The sequence below is a fragment of the Paramormyrops kingsleyae genome, chromosome 16 (assembly GCF_048594095.1).
Source record: "Paramormyrops kingsleyae isolate MSU_618 chromosome 16, PKINGS_0.4, whole genome shotgun sequence".
Taxonomy (NCBI): domain Eukaryota; kingdom Metazoa; phylum Chordata; class Actinopteri; order Osteoglossiformes; family Mormyridae; genus Paramormyrops; species Paramormyrops kingsleyae.
This window is the reverse complement of record NC_132812.1, coordinates 17,372,702-17,386,618: the sequence shown is the minus strand read 5'-3', so window position 1 is coordinate 17,386,618 and position 13,917 is coordinate 17,372,702. Positions and strand designations below refer to the sequence as shown.

Genomic DNA, 13,917 nt, shown 5'->3' with positions numbered 1-13,917 from the left:
TGTCATGCATCTGTGACATTTAGTTTTCCCTTCATTGGGAATTTTCTTTATAAATGTGCATTTTACAGATTCATATTGCTAAAACCAGTGTTGCAAGTACATTACTTTTTATAAAAGTAATGCAATACTTGTGACTAGGGCTAAAGTTGTTATTCTTGAACATGTGTTAAGTACAGGATATACTCGAAAATGAATCGATAAATAAATCTGATAATAAACTGGGTAAACCTATATGGGAATTTTCCACACCTAAGAAATCCACATCTGTTTTTTCAAATAGATTTCATAATTCAAGGTATACACAAAAGGGACAATGACTAAAGGGGGTGTTTTTTATGAATAACCTTCCAAAAGGGGAGTTTTTATGAAGGAGTACATCTAAAAAAATTCCATGTTTATTTTAACCCCCCCCCCCATCAATATGCTGCTCAGAGCAAATCTAGCCTTACAGTATATCTCCTACTGGACATAGAAAGGAAGCAGAATGAAAGCTCTCTTCCTGCTCATCGAGATGTGAAGAATGGAAATATTATCCTATTGTAAAAGTTGCATCAAAGTCTTGTGGCTGGAGAGAGTGGGTTCTAGGTGGGGAGTCTGAGACCAACCCAATTTGGTTGTCTGATTATAGATTATGAATCAAAATCAGGCATGAGGCAGACATCTCCACAGTGGTGATGCAGGCAGAAGGAAGTGCCTGAGGTCTACACAGCTTTCCTTTGCAAGCTGTTACTCCTGTAAACATGGAAACAGCTGGACCATTGCAGGTGAGCATTCCAGGCATCACTGGTACCAGGACATTTGCCCATATCTGAGTCAGCCTAATCTGACAGACACAGATCCTCAGCAGGACTCAGCAAGTTTGGGTTATCCTGCACATCACAGTGTGTGTCAACCAACTTAGCTTCAGAAGCACGTGATTCCATCCGAGTGCTTGCAGCACTGGAAATAAATCAGTTATCTTCTGCTTGGACACAGCTCACTAGGCACAGAAAGAGTACATTGTCAGTCATGTTTTCATGTTTTCCTTTCGTTTTCCTGAGAAATGACCTGTCTAACTTGTGATTCTGTTCTGTAAAGAATTTGGTAAGTTTACATAAGACTACTTTTGAAACTTATGATTGGACAGAAGGAGTTTCCCAGTACATCTGACTGGACAGAAGAAGGGAGTGTCCTGATACTTCTGATTTGACAAAAGAGAGTGCCACTGGAACCATGGAAATCGTCACTGGTCTTCATGGCTGAGCGAACGGTCAGTATCTATTCAGCCCAGGGATCTGAGTAAAATGTGTGACTCACAATCTGCATTCCTCCCCTCTGATTGTGGGCTTCCTCTGTGAAGCATTACAGAATTAGCTTACACTGGATTCTCCAATCCTTCACCACTCTGTCTGTGTACTATCTGTAAATTACATTCCCTGCATTGTTTAATGCACGCTGAAAGGAGTCTAATGTCAGTCTACGGGTCAGTTGTCTGTCTTTCATGTCTCATCATGCCAAACTGACTTCACTGTTCACACAAGCAGAAATTACTCAACTTAAGAGAAAAGGGATTTGCACACTGAAACAAATGAGGTCAGGCATCCAGCATTATTTCTAAGATGCAATCTTCCTGATGTTGCATAACCTTTGCCTGCACCCATGCATAATCCATTCATGGGAGGGATTAAGAAAAAGTTCCAAATATTTGCGCTATAAATATTCAATCAGGAAAACATCTGTCTCATAGACAGAGCATAAACCACACATACACATCACATGTAGAAGATTTTCTCTCGACCTGTGCTTTGAAAACCACTCATCATCTCTGACAATCCACATTGTTTACCACATAGTAGCCTGGGGCTAAAGCACCACAAATTGATTTCTACCTCAATCCTAGATGAAGGAGTAGAAGATTTGTTGAGTAGAAGATCTGAATAAGCGATGCAGTCAGTAACTCATTGCTTCCAATTAAAACTAGGTCTTCTACAAGGATCTTGAGGAGTCTGGATCAATCATTGTGATTGATCCTTTCTAGCTGATGTAGGGACATGGCACTTTTGACTTTGGAGCATGATTGATTTAGTGAAAATGATTTAATGTGCAGTTCTCTTGGAGCCGACACCTTATTGTGGTGGAGGGGTTTGCGTGTTCCAATGATCCCAGTTGCCTGCGGCTTTATGCCCCTGGTAGGGTCACCCAAGGCAAACAGGTCCTGGGTGAGGAACCAGACGAAGTGCGGCTCATAAGACCCCTTGTGATGAGAAGCAACATGGATTCACGTTTTCCCGGCAGTCTAGAATACCCACCCTTTTTGGAGTCCTTGGAAGGGGTGTTGGAGAGCGCTTCAATGACTTCAATTGAGGACCTCAATGCTCACATGGGCAATAACAGTGAGACCTGGAGGGACATGATTGAGAGGGATGCCCCCCCCATCTGAGTGGTGTTTTGTTATTGGACTTCTGTGCTTGTCACCTCAATCCCACCAACACGCTTTCCAATGGGGAAGCAGGAGTCTGGGGACTTGGGGGTGGACTCCCCTATCTCTGGGGAGGAGGTCGCTGAAGTGGTTAAAGAGCTCCTTGGTGGCCAGGCCCTGGGGGTGGATGAGATCCGCTCGGAGTTCCTCAAGGCTCTGGATGTTGCAGGGCTGTCCTGGTTGACACGCATCTGTGACAGCATTGTGTGGACATCAGGGGCGGTGCCTCTGGACTGGCAGACCGGGGTGGTGGTCCCCCTCTTCAAGAAAGGGGACCGGAGGGTGTGTTCCAACTATAGGGGGATCACACTCCTCAGCCTGCCTGGTAAGGTCTATTCGGGGGTCCTGGAGAGGAGAGTCCGCCGGATTGTTGAACCTCAGATTCAGGAGGAGCAGTGTGGTTTTCGCCCTGGCCGTGGAATAGTGGACTAGCTCTATACTCTTGGCAGGGTCCTGGAGGGTGTGTGTGAGTTTGCCCAACCAGTCTACATCTACTTTGTGGACTTGGAGAAGGCATTTGACCATGTCCCTCGGGGAGTCCTGTGGGGAGTGCTCCGGGAGTATGGGGTGCCGGGCTTCCTTACAAGGGCTGTTTAGTCCCTGTATGACTGGTGTCAGAGCTTGGTCCGCATTGTCGGCAAGTCGGACTCATTTCCGGTGAGGGTTGGACTCCGCCAGGGCTGCCCTTTGACATCGATTCTGTTCATAACTTTTATGGACAGAATTTATAGGCACAGCCAGGGCATTGAGGGTGTCCAGTTTGGTGACCTCAGGATTAGGTCTCTGCTTTTTGCAAATGATGTAATTCTGTTCTTCATTGGACGGTGACCTTCGGCTCTCACTGGAGCAGTTCGCAGCCGAGTGTGAAGTGGCTGGAATGAAAATCAGCACTTCCAAATCCAAGATCATGGTCTTCAGCCGGAATAGGGTGTAGTGCTCTCTCCGGGTCGGGGAGGGAGTCCTTCCCCAAGTGGAGGAGTTTAAGCATCTTGGGGTCTTGTTCATGAGTGAGGGAAGGATGGAACGGGAGATCGATAGGCGGATTGGTGCGGCATCAGCAGTGATGCGGGCACTGCGTCAGTCTGTCATGGTGTAGAAGGAGCTGAGCCAAAAGGCAAAGCTCTCGATTTCCCAGTCGATCTACGTTCCTACCGTCGACTATGGTCATTAGCTGTGGGTAGTGGCCGAAAGAACGAGGTCACAAATAGAAGCGGCTGAAATGGGTTTCCTCCGCAGAGTGGCTGGGCTCTCCCTTAGAGATCAGGGGTACATTTCACTACATGTTGTACTTGTTATAACTATGTATGTGACGAATAAAGAATCTTCAATCTTGAATCTCGTGATGTCCCACTGGGAGGAAGCCCCGGGGAAAACCCAGGTCACGCTGGAGAGACTATGTCTCTCGGCTGGCTTTGGAACACCTCGGGATTCCCCCGAAGGAGCTGGACGAAGTGGCTGGTGAGAGGGAAGTCTGGGTTTCCCTGCTTAGACTGCTGCCCCCGCGAACCACCCGGAAAAGCGGTAGGAGATGGACGGATGGATTTCATGTGCAATATATTCTACATCTAGGATTAGATTATGGTTGCAGCTATCACAACCCAAATGGCTGCGATGGGTTGGCGCCCCATTCTGGGTTATTTCCTGCCTTGCGCCCATAAGCCACTAGCATAGGCTCCAAGATCCTGAATAGGACAAGTAAGTGCAGAACAACCCAAATTGAATTACCAAAGTAAGGGATTATCACAAAAATAGAACAAGTAATATAAGTGAAACAATCACACGGGAGGCAACACATGGGGTCTGGTGTCAAACCGGCTTGTGGTTAACTTGCACCATTCCTGAAAGAAGACTAGTGAGTATATTATTTAGCTTACATTTTTTCACAAGAAACTTGTCCAACGTAGACATTTTCTTTACAACTAGTCATTTGTTTTACTGTAGATTATGTCATCACATTAAATCTTGAAGAACTAGCCCTCCAATCAAACATTTCAGACACTGTTGATGTCATTTAACTTCCAAATTAGTTTACAGAAAGAATAATATCACACACAGGTTCAACCAGAGGAATAGCCTAAGAACATCCATCTGCTCGTAGAGAAAAATCTGTAGGCAGAGAAGTTCAAAGAGGGCATAAGCTCCAGGATGCAGCTGCCAACAGAGTGTCAGCATCCGTCTACTATCCAAACAATGAACAAATCATTATTTTCCACTATGAGATACTGCATAAACCACACATATTTACCAAAGGTTGTGAACCAGTAACACCATCAAAATGCACTGCATTTTTCTACTACTTGAATGAAAATGTCATAATTTCATATGTATTTTTTTCGGGTTCTGGGGGGTGTTGGATCCTTTCCCAGACTACACAGGGCATTAGTTTGGGGTCCCCTAGCTGGAATTTTGCGCCTCATTTCAATAGTGTGTCTTGGAATATCTGGCTTCCATCCAACAACTTTCAACATCATGTATAAACCACACACAGCATTAAACTGAAGTATTTAAAGTATTTAAAATATAAATTTTAATATTTAGACTTGGGCACGTTGCACATTTTGTAAATACTAATTACTAAATATTATTATTTATTATGTCCTATGTTGTTTGTAAATGTATGCACCAATACTGCCAACAGATATCCCCAGTACCTGTAGGTGTATGTGGCCAGTGAAGGGAGAAGCACCGGCCAGAACTGACAAAATCATTCCAAGCTTTTTACACAAAGAGACAGTGCTGTACACTGTCTGGGTTTTGTACCCTAACAAAACTCAGTGAAGGTTGATCAGTTGCCCAAAGCCCACCTCCCACTTCAGTCCAGTTTCCAATGAGAGATCTTCCCTCAGCACTGAAATAGAAGACAGACATAACTGTGTATGATGCACCAAACTACAGTATCCCACTGCAGGATGCTCTCTGCACTACAACATTTATTGGCTAGTACAACACTCAGGGCTGAAATCACTGGAATTAACAAAATATAAAAAATAAATAAAAAAGAATTGTTGTTGTGTTATTGTGGCTGTTCTGAACTTTTGCTTAGCAACCATTATTTTGGTTCCAATCTTATACGAGAGTTACCATCTACAAACACACATGTATAGTAATTTCATTTTTTTTGCGTATGTTAAATTATTTTTTTCAATGGCAACACCTGGATGACGTTAAACTGCATCTCGTCCTGAGGTGGTCCTCAAACTTGCAAAGAACAATTTGGGGTTTGTTGGCAGATTGGCACTCTAGTCACCATAAAACAATGTAAAAAAAAACCAAAAACTTTAAGATATTAATTGAATTCTCCCCAATGAGCTTGATGAGCTGAATGGCTTCCTCTCGTTTGTACATTTCTTATGTTTTTATGTTTTGAGAAATGCTATTATAGTCTTGAGTATGTTTCATGAAATGTACCAAAGCAATTGAGAAGAACTGTAAATGGCAGCACCTGGGTAATTTTCCACAAAACCCTTCCAGAATTTAAATGCCACTATTTCAGGGAAACAGATTCAGCAGCAGAGATAAGGGCATATTTACGGTATTGTTATTTAGACCTGGAAGGGAAGGCTCCCTTCTCCCGCTGTTGAGTAAGTAACCTCCACACTTCCACCTTGTCCGCGGGGAAAACTTTGCTTCATGGTACTGCGGTCTCTCCCCCCCAGTCCAAAGCAGTGTTTTAAGTATGGGGGTGTCTCTGCGGTGAGTCAGGTCATCGTATGCTGGCAGGATGTAGATGGTACCGGGCCAGAGCCATGTGAGGACATTACAGTGGTCTGCAAGACCCCATACTTGTTATAAAAGCACTTCATAGATCCATGCTAGAAAGCCTATTCTTCCACAGTAAATCTCTAAACACTCAATAAAATCTTAGAAGAGGGGAACGTTGTTTTGATTTACAAAAAAAACTCAGTTCTTTGGTAAGCCACACAGTTTTAAATGATGCAGAAATCCAAAGGAATATATAGAGAGAGATCTTAATTTAAGGCTAATATATTTTCCACTCCAGCCCCTGACAAGAATTTTACTGCTATCATGTTGTGTTTTTCAGTTTATTTCCATGTATAAGACACAGAAGCCAGGTGAACCATACAGGTAGGTGGCTTTCCTGAAAGAGACAGCAAATAAAACAAATTTCAAGACTGAAACAACTATTTCAAGACTGAGCACAGGATGTGGAAAAACGTTTTTTCCATAATTCCCAAGAAATCAATCTGACAAAAAATGTAAGTAGATATGCTGTTCGTAACATAAGGACAACATTGTGATACGTAAGAGATGTAGCAGGGGTGTGGCTACGGGTGGGTAGGGGTGTAGATATGGGTGGATAGGGGCGTGGCTATGGGTGGGTAGGAGGCGTGGCTACGGGTGGGTAGGAGGCGTGGCTACGGGTGGGAAGGGGTGTGGGCAATGGTTGGGAAGGGGCTTGGCTATGAGAGGGAAGGGGTGTGGCTATGGGTGGGTGGGGGCGTGGCTACATGTGTGTAGGGGCGTGGTTACTGAGCATCTGTCCATTCAACAGAGACAGACAAAATTTAACCAATGATAATTTATTTAATAGGATGTTTACTATTCATTTAACAGAATGCTCAGGGACCCCCATTAGGCAGAACTTTTACTGTAAGTATTCGGGTCGACTACTTTTACCAGCTAGGTGACCCCCCCCAAGACGTACCCACTCATAATCCCCAGATGCCCAGCCCAGGATGACCTCCCTGTAACGCTACTGAGATGCAGCCCAGACACATACACCACGTCCTTCTGGAAGACACAGGAGCAGAGCAGCATCATGATCACACAGTCATGGGCCCTCTGCAGACAGCACTAATCAGTTTCTCAATCACCGAGCAACAGCATGGAGTGGAACCCCAGCCAAGGCACATGACAATCACCCCCAGCCTGCTGTGCCCGGCCGCCCCCACGTCAGCTCAAAGGTTAGCCTGCGTGGGGCATGTTCTGGCCGCAAAATGCCACTGCGGGCCGCCAGCACACAATAGCACCTCACCAAAGGCCCCTGCCGGCATTCCGGCACAGCTCTGTGGAACCCTTCACACAGCCTCCCTGCTAGTACCCCCAGTGCCCACGCTGCTGCGTGCGCTCAGACCTCTGTGGATTAGATCATGCTCGATACTGCCACAATTTAATAAACTAATCTAAGGAATTTGAGTATGGCTGGTATCCAGTGCCAAAGACGAGTCTGTGCTTAGAACCCCTCCCCCGTCATCCAGTCCCAAAGAAGAGTCTGTGCTTAGACCCCCTCCCCCGTCATCCAGTCCCAAAGACGAGTCTGTGCTTAGACCCCCTCCCCCGTCATCCAGTCCCAAAGACGAGTCTGTGCTTAGAACCCCTCCCCCGTCATCCAGTCCCAAAGAAGAGTCTGTGCTTAGACCCCCTCCCCCGTCATCCAGTCCCAAAGACGAGTCTGTGCTCAGACCCCGTCCCCCGTCATCCAGTCCCAAAGACGAGTCTGTGCTTAGACCCCCTCCCCCGTCATCCAGTCCCAAAGAAGAGTCTGTGCTTAGACCCCCTCCCCCATCATCCAGTCCCAAAGACGAGTCTGTGCTTAGAACCCCTCCCCCATCATCCAGTCCCAAAGAAGAGTCTGTGCTTAGACCCCCTCCCCCGTCATCCAGTCCCAAAGACGAGTCTGTGCTTAGACCCCCTCCCCCGTCATCCAGTCCCAAAGAAGAGTCTGTGCTTAGACCCCCTCCCCCGTCATCCAGTCCCAAAGACGAGTCTGTGCTTAGACCCCCTCCCCCGTCATCCAGTCCCAAAGACGAGTCTGTGCTCAGACCCCGTCCCCCGTCATCCAGTCCCAAAGACGAGTCTGTGCTCAGACCCCGTCCCCCGTCATCCAGTCCCAAAGACGAGTCTGTGCTTAGACCCCGTCCCCCGTCATCCAGTCCCAAAGACGAGTCTGTGCTTAGAACCCCTCCCCCATCATCCAGTCCCAAAGACGAGTCTGTGCTTAGAACCCCTCCCCCATCATCCAGTCCCAAAGACGAGTCTGTGCTTAGACTCCTTCCCCCGTAGACCTGACATACTGTAACACCTGAATATGTTTCCATGAGTCTGTGCACACATAACACTCCACTCTAAAATACAATTACCACTTATTGTTCCAAAATCTTGCATATTAACTAAATCAATATGATGTTCATGGACTTTCATGGTCATGGATCTTCTAAAGGAAAACTTTAAGGAATGTCTTTGAAACTTAACTCTCTTCAGTTCATCAGAACTACAAGAAGTATGAAATAATTAAAGATCTATCAGGCACTACCATTTTCATTACCTTTTGTCAATAATCACCAGGGTCAATCCTATAGGCGACACAGGTGGCCACCATGGGCACCAACTTGCCAGCCGATTTCACTTTGCCTCGGACAGGGGATGCCAGTGATGAGGGTTGCCTAGAGTGCCACATTGTGGTTCCTCCCCTAAGTTGGCCAATGCTTAAAAGCATTCCTTAAAATTCACATGAGAACAACAAGAAAAGTTGGGACAAATAATCAGAGGGTCATCTGTAATAGCGGAAAGACAAAAGCACATTCTTGTCTCCATCTTCCTCCTGCTTATACTGGATAAGATGCCTCTCACAGATAGCAAAGGGCACATTCAATGGGATGTCAGACCATCACAAGGAGAACAAAAATATAGTAGAACCAATATCCTGTTTAATGAGTTTGGGTTGTTCTTCAAGGACTCCCTACGAAAAACACCTTAAAGAAACTAATGACATCATCTGAGATCCCGTATTTCATTATCTGAGTTTTTGTGGGTGCAGTTCCTCATAAACCACATTATATCCAAGGACTGAGTCTGCTTATATTTGTTTTACTTGACAACAGATACTTTAATACCAAAGACATGGTGTTTTGATATTTTTGTCAGATAATTGGAGGAATAATTGCACAGAAGAAAAAAATCAAGCAGACTGGAAACGTAAATTTTTGTCATTTTAAATAAAATTGGTTAAAATTATATGTGAAAGTACCTTCTTGGGTGTAGAAGTATTACTTAGTTTATTGGCACATGATATAAGAAAGAGAACATAATCTATACCAATCCATGGGAAACATCCTGGTTAACTACTGTGCCTTATAAATGGTATGAAGAGTGTCTCCTGAATCCCACGTCAGCTGTGAAACAGCAGCACCTTTCTGTCCGGGTTCAGGTCTCTGCAGGCTGAGGTAAACCCAGAAATTCCTCACTCCAGATGCTCTCTTCCTCTGATTTATATGTTCTTTCCTTGGCTATAGCAGCTCAATTGTTTCCTTAAAGTTTCCTTAAGGCTAAAATGGGCGATGACGTCTCACAGCCGTTTAAACTGTACTGCAGATCTCACTCTGTGCTTGTCATCCTTCATCATGGGACACTGTGTGGGTCTCTGAAGGTTTTCTGCTCCACAAGAACATCTGGAACATCTGCCATTACTTCCTACGCTTGTGCTTCCAACCCCCCCCCCCCAAAAAAAATGATCTTACTTAGATACTTGCAGGAAGAACCACTGTGTGGAAGAAAGACAATTTCACCACAGTCACACAGGCCACCAGATTTCCTACAGCTGTTATTCTATCAAGCAAGAAATTTTCCAGATGTGAATATTGCAGATATTTTCATCTGCGCGTGCATAAGCGTGGACGGCCCTGTCAGTGACTTCGCGTGCATAAGCCTGGACGGCCCTGTCAGTGACTCCGTGTGCATAAGCCTGGACGGCCCTGTCAGTGACTCCGCGTGCATAAGCGTGGACGGCCCTGTCAGTGACTCCGCGTGCATAAGCCTGGACGGCCCTGTCAGTGACTCCGCGTGCATAAGCGTGGACGGCCCTGTCAGTGACTCCGCGTGCATAAGCCTGGACGGCCCTGTCAGTGGCTCCGCGTGCATAAGCCTGGACGGCCCTGTCAGTGACTCTACTTCACTTGGTTAAATTCCCCACTTGCTTAAAGCTTCAGCCAATTGCTTGGGGGCCTTTGAATGCCTTTGTTTTTATTTGTGTTTAGCAGCAGCATTAAGTGGGGGGGGGGGGGGGGGGGGGCTCAAGCCGCACAAAGGCCAGCCTGTGAGAGGCTGGATATGCCCCCAGCCTGCCTGCCAAAAGTCTTGCTCCCGCAGCCTCTCTTTAAACTGCCATACCCCCCACTACTAAAAACGGGCTGATTTCAATGGGACCCCCCCTTGCAGAGGAAGACTCCCCAGCAGATCCCCAGCCCCCAACACACACACATACACTTTCCGCTTTCTCCCTCCGTCCCTGTCCCCGATGTTCTATCAGATCAGCCACTTTATCAGACTCATCTGGAATTTCTTCACGTCTCAGATATTTTCTATATATACCAATCAAATAGGAGACAGCACTCCCTTATCACTGATGTGGTATCCACCCTTAACACCTCTGTTGAATTACATGGAGCAGATCATAAAAGTTCTTGGACTGTCATATAATTGGACCAATGAAGTAAACACTTCCCACATCCCTAATATTGCCATCTGTCCTGTCACTTCTAGTCTAGAGCTGTGAAGGATGCCAACTTGCTAATGAAGTGTCTAATGAGAAGAACCTACCCTCCACTCATCTTTAATTTAGAGAGTAATTTCTGCTCCAAACCTGGTAAACATCACTGCTGAAAGGCGTCCTACAGCCCCTACGTTGAACAGAGTCATGTGGAAGACAGGAAGCAACAGAGATTTTATTTGGGGACATGTGTCATAGAAGCAGACGAAAGAAAGCCTTTGTGGCAAAGACGTGGAGAAATGGAGAAAAACCAAAATGCAAAACATGCAATTCCATTGGCAATCTGGGTGGAAATTAGCTACACAGCAGGAGTATTGTCCTGCTTCAAACTTGTCATTCCTTATAAAGCAACCTTCAACAACACTCTGCCTGAGCATAAAAATCTGGCCACATAAAAAGCAAAACTGTCAACATTATTCATTCACAAAGACACGGCACATGTTACTCTGTGATGAGACCAGCTCATTACCATCAAAGCAACATCTCTCTTAAATATTACAGACGTCTTCCATAATATAAACTGACACTTGTTGGCACTGATAGAGGCCAGTGTAAACAACGTAGCATGAGCTCAGCCCCGAAGAGGGTGGCTCAGTGCAGGTCAGGCTGTCCAGCATCCCCAGTGCGGCCCTCTGAATGGAACCCAGTTGGAATTGTGTAAACCAGACACACTTGAGCAGAGGCCCAAGTCCTGCCATTGCACACCATTGTAAACAACGTCCTTCTTTGTCACCAAGAGAGCTTATTACGAAAAAGTACATCAAAAGATGCCAGTTTGTGTACTGGGAGGAAATGTAGACAAAAGAGGATAGGATAAGACAGAAGGGGAGATTGACAGGTGATGAATGCAGAAAAGAGGGAAGGAGAGATGGGGTATGGGAGAGGAGATAAGTGTAGTGGTGGGAGTTTACTGCTGGGCCACTTAATCGAGTCACTTCTCGTGCTTCTCACTGCATTGGCACAAAAGACCTGATCTGCAGCTCAAGTGCACACAGGTTACAGTGAGATCAGAAGCCAGACACGACAATCAGTCTGCAAGGCAACGGTATGGTGGAACTGTACTGACTTTTGAGGTCTGTAAAATGGGAAATCTCAAAGCAGGTTAGAAGCATTACAGAAGAGAGGGTCCTCTTCACAGCACCACATCATAAGGTAAGATAAGTCAAGGCAAGATAAGATAAGATAAATTTCATTCAAATTATACACGTAGTATTGATTTTATATATATGCACACACACACTAATCAGATTAGGTGCCTCCAACGGCACCTCCCGCCCCCCCTTGAAGGTCAAGTTAATTTTATTTAATTTTATTTTCTATATAGCGCCAGATCATTTAAGTCATTTAAGGTCACCTTTCCTATAGAACAGGTCTATACATGGTCCTTTTATTAAACAAACTAAATAGCCTTATGTTATTTATCTTTTTTACACAATGGCTTGTCATTTTTGTCTTTGCATGGTCGCATGTTTACAATCCTCCTCCGCTCTCTGTATCGCGCATGGCGTCAACCACCTGAAACGCAGAAAAAAATATCTGTGTTTTTTAAACGCTCCCAGGGTGGTGAAGATGAACACTTTTTGGATAATTGTCATAAAAAGAAATGTTCTAATGTTTAGTTCAGTTGTTATATTGACTGCTGTCACTAAAAGAAACACATGAACACCATGAATCCTGTCGGTTTCCGTCTCCCCCCCCCCCCCCCCCACAAAGCTGTAAACTTAGGGGAAACACTGTTATATGTATCTAATATTATACATATTATATATACTATTCATATACACAAAAGAGCAGAGCTCACAAAGGCTATCTGTCATATAACAGAAACAATACAATATAGATTTGTTAGGAACAAACCTACTTGCCTTTACTTGCAAGTTTTAAGACGAAATTCCTTCTTAAGATTTGGGTTGAAGCACAATATGCAGGCCCTGACTGCTGCCAGCGAGGGGGGGGGGCGCTAACAGCTAATCACCAGTGCGCATTATTCATTTTTTAAAAATAGGGAAAAAAGTTTAAAAAGCTACTAAATAAAGTGACGGGAAGCACGACTACTTTCCAAACTATGGCTTCATATCAGTGGCTTGTTTTTAGGGCAGGAAGGAGGTTGAACCCCAGGGCCTCTTGGAGAGATGCACGGAAATTAACAAGCGCCCTTCTACTTCAGAACAGTGCTGTCTTACACAGACATATTTGTACCAAAATGACCAGCTACAGTCCTCTGATTGGGTTCAAACCAAATTTGACACATGACTTCCGAAAAGACATTTTTTTTCCTTATTTTGTATAGATATAATAGATATAATCCATTTCCATAACTCGACCACCCTGACTGTTTGTTTCCCAGGAAGCGATAAGGATCAAAGAGCATGGGCCCAGACGGGACCACAGAGCAAGATTTACGTGCGAGCGAGTTCACAGAAAAACAGAATACTATTACATCAAGCAACTTGTTTAGAAATCACACGCTGTTCATAACCAACTGCAAACACTTTTAACAAGGTTTGGAGTGAATCACTTTTTCCATTTACAAAAGGTATGCTAAATGCCAAGATAAAAAAAACTTTGAACAAAGAACACGCTTTTCTTTTAAAAATAGGGGTTTAATTTCCATGATGAAGATGGCATTTTTGCTCTTTTAGTTATCGTGGTCTAACAACGGGTAAACAAAGGAATTTTTGACAAGAGTGCCATAATTCCCTATAATTGATTAACCACAGCAGTCATAAGACAGTCTTAATTGCTAAATTACTTATGATCTAATTGCCTGTATTGAAGAAAAACAGATAACCCTTTAGGTAATATCCTGTCCTTTGAAGATACTTATCCTAAGAGCCAAAATCTACTATTTCCTTGGCAACAACCCTATAAACGAAATAATTTCTGAAAACAAAACACACACGCGCCCATTTAAATATCACTTTATAAAAATGCTTTATTAAAGGTCTCTCAA

At 44.6% G+C, this 13,917-nt stretch overlaps 1 protein-coding gene across 1 annotated transcript in view; it reads right to left on the bottom strand.

The window, feature by feature from the left end:
• Positions 1-13,917, bottom strand: part of LOC111851516 (neuronal membrane glycoprotein M6-b-like) — a 39,334-nt gene that overhangs the window by 22,691 nt on the left and 2,726 nt on the right. The window lies entirely within an intron of this gene.